The 6794-nt window shown below is 42.8% G+C and overlaps 1 protein-coding gene across 4 annotated transcripts in view; it reads right to left on the bottom strand.

Annotated features, from left to right (window-relative positions):
- Positions 1-1697, bottom strand: part of CEP128 (centrosomal protein 128) — a 452993-nt gene extending 451296 nt beyond the window's left edge. For 3 of the 4 annotated variants that reach the window (XM_065941397.1, XM_065941396.1, XM_065941392.1), the window contains exon 1: positions 1571-1697. The gene's annotated coding sequence lies outside the window, so the exon portion shown is untranslated. The remainder of the gene's footprint in view (positions 1-1570) is intronic. The other variant, XM_065941393.1, reaches the window with a different exon arrangement.
- Positions 1698-6794: the final 5097 nt, after the last annotated feature.

The raw sequence follows: 6794 nt of genomic DNA on the forward strand, positions 1-6794 counted from the left end.
CCAAAGGTACTATCCCTAAGTCTATTAGTGGGTAAATTAATTAAGGCAGGTAATGAATTTAACATATTATTTCTGAATTTAATGGCCCAAACGTATTCTAAGTCAGTAAATGAACTACACACTAGCACTCCTAAAGGAAATACTTTATAAACTGCCCAGCTCTTCCAACACTTAGTACAGCAATTAAATAAGTAAAAATAAAATGCCCTTGGTTGTAAGATCTGTGGATAGAAATATTCTCAATTCTTTCTGACTCCTTTCAAAGCAGTCTGTAAGAATCCACAGAAAATTATCCAGAAAATTGTTAATTGTCCACATAAAAAGCAGATCAGAATACATCTATAAATCACTCCAAGAGAGGGAAAAAAAAAAAAAAAAAGGTTCTCTTAAATAAAATAAACAGTCTCAAAATAAACTTTCTCTCAAAATAAATAGTCAGGAGAGAGTTCAAAGTGACCCAGAGGTCCTGCAGTGGCAGACAGGACTTAGGCATGATGCATAGCCAACTCTTTCAACAAAACGGCAACCTTCATTCTGTGAGTCATGGACACACACAAATTTCTGTGCCAACATGAAACTACCAAAATGTTAAGTTTCAAGCCATGCTGTCAGCTACAGCAGTCACTAGCCGAAAGTGGCTAACGTGCTATAAACATAAAATACACATACCACTTAGTCCATTTTTTTTAAGTTATTTTAGGATGTGAAATATCTCCAGTTTTGTTCTGACTTCATGTTGAGAGATGAAAACATTTTGGATACATCGTGTCAAAAAAATGACTTAAAGTAATTTCACCAGCTCCTTTTTACTTTAGTGTGGGTACTAAAAAAATTTAAACTCGCATGTGTGGCTTACAGTGTCTGTCTATAGGCACAGCTCTGTATTTAAAAAAAAAAAAAAAGTAACAAACACTGAGCCCTCCTTGGGGGCTAGGCCCTGGGTTAGATACTTGACATAATACTTGGCAAAAGCCTGCAAAGCGGTTTTATAGAATGTCCGCAGAAGCGACTGAGCTCCATCAAACCTCTGAGGGAGCAGCTGGAATTCAAGGTCAGGTGTTGACAGGAAATAAACTCCTGGAAGGGACTGTTAACAGCTGACGCTGAGGCAACTTCCATGTTGGCAAAGGAAGACAAGGCACTGATATAGGCAGCGCTCCCGCGGGTAGCAAGTTTTTGTGACTCCAAAACCGGAACGAAGCGTCCAATTATATCCCAGGCCAGGCAACGCACAAGCCAGGAGGAGGCCGACCCCCTTGACAGCTCAATCTTCACAGCTGTTAGCGACAGGACGCGCTGTGCTCTCGAAAAGAAGACAATCAAGTTCGAACTCCCCGTATAATTTGACCAGGACCTGACTTGTGGACACGCATGCCGAGGGAAGGGGGGCGTGGGGGTGCCGGGCACGCCGTCTCCCCGGCTTCGCCACAGACCCGACCCGGCCCCGGCCCAGGGCTTCCGCGCAGCTCCGGCGTCCCGACCCCCGGGACCAGGGCAGGCGGGACCCAAAACGTCAAGACACCACAGGGAAGTGGCAAGGGAAGGGCGAGGGGCGGCTGAGGGAAGCTACCTGAACTAGAAGAGGACCCCAGGTCCTTAACGCCGGGTCATTGCCGAGGCCCCACCCGGCTCCCGCGGCCACCGGCGACCCAAGAAGGTGTAACTGACCAGACGCGGCGACGCAACCGACTCCGCTCTCCCCAGACTCGCAGCTATGGCAACTTGAACTAGCCGCCCAGCCGCGGCGAAGGTACAGGACCCCGCTGCTCCCGCTTGGCCCTCTGGGAGTTGTAGTCCACCTCATGCTCAAGAGCAAGGAGTTACTAGGAGAGAGCGACTCCAGGAGAAACTGCATTTCCCATGATGCCTCATGACTGGTCTTGCGGTTGACTTTCCCGGAAGAGGCCGGATTAGCGGGCACCTGAGTCCTTTGGCGGCGCCCTCTTGCTCTGTTCTTTTTGTTAAAGTGCCTGTAGCCGCTGTAAGAGACAACCCCCAGATAAAGAATTAAGAGGGCTGCTTTTGCCCTCACTCTAGCATCATCAGTCTAAATTATTCATTTAAAATAACAAAACAAAATCTAAGTAGTTGTAATGCACAAACTATGTTTCTTTCACTCTGTGGGGAACAGGGAAGTGTAATTTTCAACAGTGAGATGGGAAAATCCCCTTTATACCAGGACCCAACGTCTGTTTCTGAAGGCTCACAGATTCTCAGAACTGAAAGGGAACAGTGAAGACTAACTAATCAAATCCTTTGGCCTGGAAAGAGTAAATGACGCGACTGAAGCCGCACGGTTCACGAATGGCAAACCCCAAGTGTATGCGGCTGTCACGTCATGGCTGCTGCTACCTTCGGCGCAGGCTGTCATCTCCTCAGTCGTTCTAGAACATGAGAGAGACATATTCCACTACAGATGTCGGTTTCAGTAATGAAAAGGTGATGATAAAACCTTCAACAAATAATTGAACTCTGGAAATGCTATTGCTGCTGCTGCTAAGTCGCTTCAGTCGTGTCCCACTCTGTGCGACCCCATAGACGGCAGCCCACCAGGCTCCCCCGTCCCTGGGATTCTCCAGGTGAGAACGCTGGAGTGGTTGCCATTTCCTTCTCCAGTGCGTGAAAGTGAAGTCACTCAGTCGTGTCCGACTCTTCGCCACCCTATGGACTGTAGCCCACCAGGCTCCTCCATCCATGGGATTTTCCAGCAAGAGTACTAGAGTGGGTTGCCATTTCCTGCTCCAGGAAATGCTATTGAAGAAGACCATTAATTCTTCCCTCCTCAAAGCTAAAATCAAATCTTATTTTATCTATGAAAGTTTTCCTGGCTACCTCCAGTAAAGCTAAATTACATTTCTAAACTACACAGTTTCCCTATTCTAATAATTCTGTACTTTAATCCCATCCCAGTTGATCTCCTCCACTAGACTCTAGGGCTTCCCTAGTGGCTCAGCTGGTAAAGAATCTGCCTGCAACACGGGAGACCTGGATTTGATCCGGGGTTGGGAAGATCCCCTGGAGAAGGGAAAAGTTACCCACTCCAGTATTCAGGCCTAGAGAATTTCATGGACTGTATAGTCTTGGAGTTGCAAAGAGTTGGACATTACTGAGCGACTTTCACTAGATTCTAAGCCCTTCAAACACAGAGTCCTAACCTTTTTAAATTTTAATCTCTCTTCTCCGCCTTTCCTCACTGCACATTCTCCCTTTGTCTCTCTCTCTTCCCCCCCCCCCCCACCTCATGCTTGTGTGCGTATACAAAAGCACACAAAATCATACTATGTCAAAATTATTCAAATATTTTCTCTGGCCCACACTGAAAGGTAAAGTTTATTTTATATTCAGTTTGGATATAAAATAATTCTTCTAAAGATCTACCTATATATTTGCATATATCTTCAAGCTGTTTGCTCAAAGTTGTATTCAAGAATGTACTCCACCTGATACTGAAATTAAAGTAACTCAGAACAGCCTTAAGCTTTCCCCAAATGCACTTGGGAGCATAATAATAACTCCATTTATTTGCTAACATTTTAATTTTTCACACAAATGTATTCATTTAACTCAGCAAATATATGTTGAATCTTTCTATGAACCAGATATTGTACTAGGCCCTGAAGATTCAGTAAAAAAAAAAAATAAATGAAAGGACAAACAACATCATCTCTGCCCACATGTTGCTCAGACTGAAGTGAGGGAAATAGATTATGAAACAAAGTATTACAAACCCAGGTAAGACTAATGCATAGGCTTCTATCAGTGCTTCTATCAGTTCAGTTCAGTCACTCAGTCATGTCTGACTCTTTGCAACCCATGGACTGCAGCACGCCAGGCCTCCCTGTCCATAACCAACTCCCAGAGTTTACTGAAACTCATGTCCATTGAGTCGGTGATGCCATCCAACCATCTCATCCACTGTCGTCCCCTTCTCTTCCCACCTTCAATCTTTCCCTGCATCAGGGTCTTTTCAAATGAGTCAGTTCTTCACATCAGGTGGCCAAAATTTTAGTGTCACCTTCAGCATCAGTCCTTCCAATGAATATTCAGGACTGATTTCCTTTAAGATGGACTGGTTTGATCTCCTTGCAGTCCAAGGGACTCTCAAAAGTCTCCTCCAACATCACAGTTCAAAAGCATCAGTTCTTCAGCACTCAACTTTCTTTACAGTCCAACTCTCACATCCATACACAACTACTGGAAAAACCATAGCTTTGACTAGATGGACCTTTGTTGGCAAAGTAATGTCTCTGCTTTTTAACATGCTGTCTAGATTGGTCATAACTTTTCTTCCAAGGAGCAAGCGTCTTTTAATTTTATGTCTGCAGTCACCATCTGCAGTGATTTTGGAGCCAAAAAAAATAAACTCAGCCACTGTTGCCACTGTTTCCCCATCTATTTGCCATGAAATGATGGGACCGGATGCCATGATCTTAGTTTTCTGAATGTTGAGCTATAAGCCAACTTTTTCACTCTCCTCCTTCACTTTCATCAAGAGGCTCTTTAATTCTTCTTCACTTTCTGCCATAAGGGTGGTGTCATCTGCATATCTGAGGTTATTGATATTTCCCCCGGCAATCTTGATTCCAACTTGTGCTTCATCCAGCCCAACATTTCACATGGTGTACTCTGCATATAAGTTAAATAAGCAGGGTGACAATATACATCCTTGATGTATTCCTTTCCCGATTTGGAACCAATCTGCTGTTCCATGTCTAGTTCTAGCTGTTGTTTCTTGACCTGCATATGGATTTCTCAGGAGGCAGGTCAGGTGGTCTGGTATTCCCATCTCTTGAAGAACTTTCCACAGTTTGTTGTGATCCACAAAGTCAAAGGCTTTGGCGTAGTCAATAAAGCAGAAGTAGATGTTTTTCTGGAACTCTCTCATTTTTTCGATGATCCAACAGATGTTAGCATAGACATAAAAGAGACACTTCCTGATGAACTGATGTCTGATCAACTGCAGGAAGACTGACTACCAAAAAAGCTAATGAAATCTTGAGGTGCATTAATAAAAACTTATTTTTCCACAACTTTTCTTCCCTGGTTCAATCATATTTAGAAAATGGGATAAAATTCTGGGGACCCCATTTTTAAAGTGATATTAACAAAATAAAGCAAATTCAGAAGATACAATTTGGACTTACGGATAAAGAATCAGCACTGAGTTCATTATGACAAAGAAATTTTAAAATACATTATTAAATTTATAGCAGCTTTCTATCATATGGTGTGCTCTCAATGCACCAGTATGCTATATGCCATCCAGAAAAAATATAGTGAAGTCAGATTATAGACTCTTTCTTGTTCTCAGCAAAAGACATGAAATAAAATAAAACCAATTTTAAAAAAAAGCAATTTTACAGAAAATGTGCCTTGTAACTCCCAAATGACCTTTAATGCTTTTAATTGATATGACAGGCACACATTATCCAACCCCAAAGCCATAGTTAAACTGAACCACCTGAATTCAGAATTGGAAAAACCCACAAGAATTATCACCTTCAGTACATAGTTTTTTCACAATGTTAATAAAGGCACAGAGAGGTTACCTGATGTATTGGGTTTGCTAGGACTGCCATAATAAAACACCACAGAATGAATGGCTGAGACAGCAGAAATCGATTTCTCACAGCTCCAAGTCCAAGATGGAGGCATCAGCAGGTTCAGATCCTCCCGAATCCTCTTTCTTTGGTCTGCAGGTATCTCCTTCTCTGTGTGTCCTCACGTTCCTTTTCACTGTGCAGGCAGTTAGTTACCTGGAGCCTTTCTTCTTATAAAGACACCAGTCACATTGGACTAGGGCCCCACCCTTATATCCTCATTAAACCATCCCCGGGTGGTTTAATGAGCAACTAACACACACAAACCTTAATTACCTCCTCAAAGGCTCTGTCTTCAAAGATCATAACACTGAAGTCTCAGTTCAGTTCAGTCGCTCAGTCGTGTCCGAGTCTTTCCAGCCCCACAGAATGCAGCACGCCAGGCTTCCCTGTCCATCACCAACTCCTGGAGCTTACTCAAACTCATGTCCATCAAGTCGGTGATGCAATTCAATCATCTCATCCTCTGTCGTCCCCTTCTCGTCTTGCCTTCAATCTTTCCCAGCATCAGGGTTTTTTCCAGTGAATCAGTTTTTCGAATCAGGTGGCCAAAGTATTGGAGTTTCAGCTTCACCATCAGTCCTTCCGATGAATATTCAGGACTGATTTCCTTTAAGATTGACTGGTTGGTTAGCACTTCAATACATGGGACAAGGGAAGGAAGAAAGCACAATTCAGTGCATAACACATTTCTCTAAAACTGTACCTCTGCAAGATTACTGGCATCAGTGACCCTCCCACCACCCAATATCTTGATAAAATTAGATGTGGTAGATATTTTTAAGAGGATAACAGGAAGGCCAGAGGTGCCCAAGCAGCAGAAGGAAATAAACTGTAGGTGGAAGGCTATTTTTTTCCTTCTCTACACAAAATTAAAAGAGCCTTCTTTTAATTCTGTGTTAACAACACCTGGTTCTGCCTCGAGCTAACCAATGTGTTTTTCTTACAGAAATATTTTTCTTAAGCTATGTTTATGAAACTATGTATTTGCTTTGGAATCTGCTTTTCTTCAAAATGGTTCAAAAAGAAAAAAGACTAACTTTTTTCTTTTCTCAAACTGTGAACTTCCAGATGTTCAAGCTGGTTTTAGAAAAGGCAGAGGAACCAGATCAAATTCCCAACATTTGCTGGATCATCAAAAAAGCAAGAGAGTTCCAGAAAAATATCTATTTCTACTTTATTGACTATGCCAAA

Source organism: Muntiacus reevesi, chromosome 7, assembly GCF_963930625.1.
Source record: "Muntiacus reevesi chromosome 7, mMunRee1.1, whole genome shotgun sequence".
Lineage (NCBI taxonomy): Eukaryota > Metazoa > Chordata > Mammalia > Artiodactyla > Cervidae > Muntiacus > Muntiacus reevesi.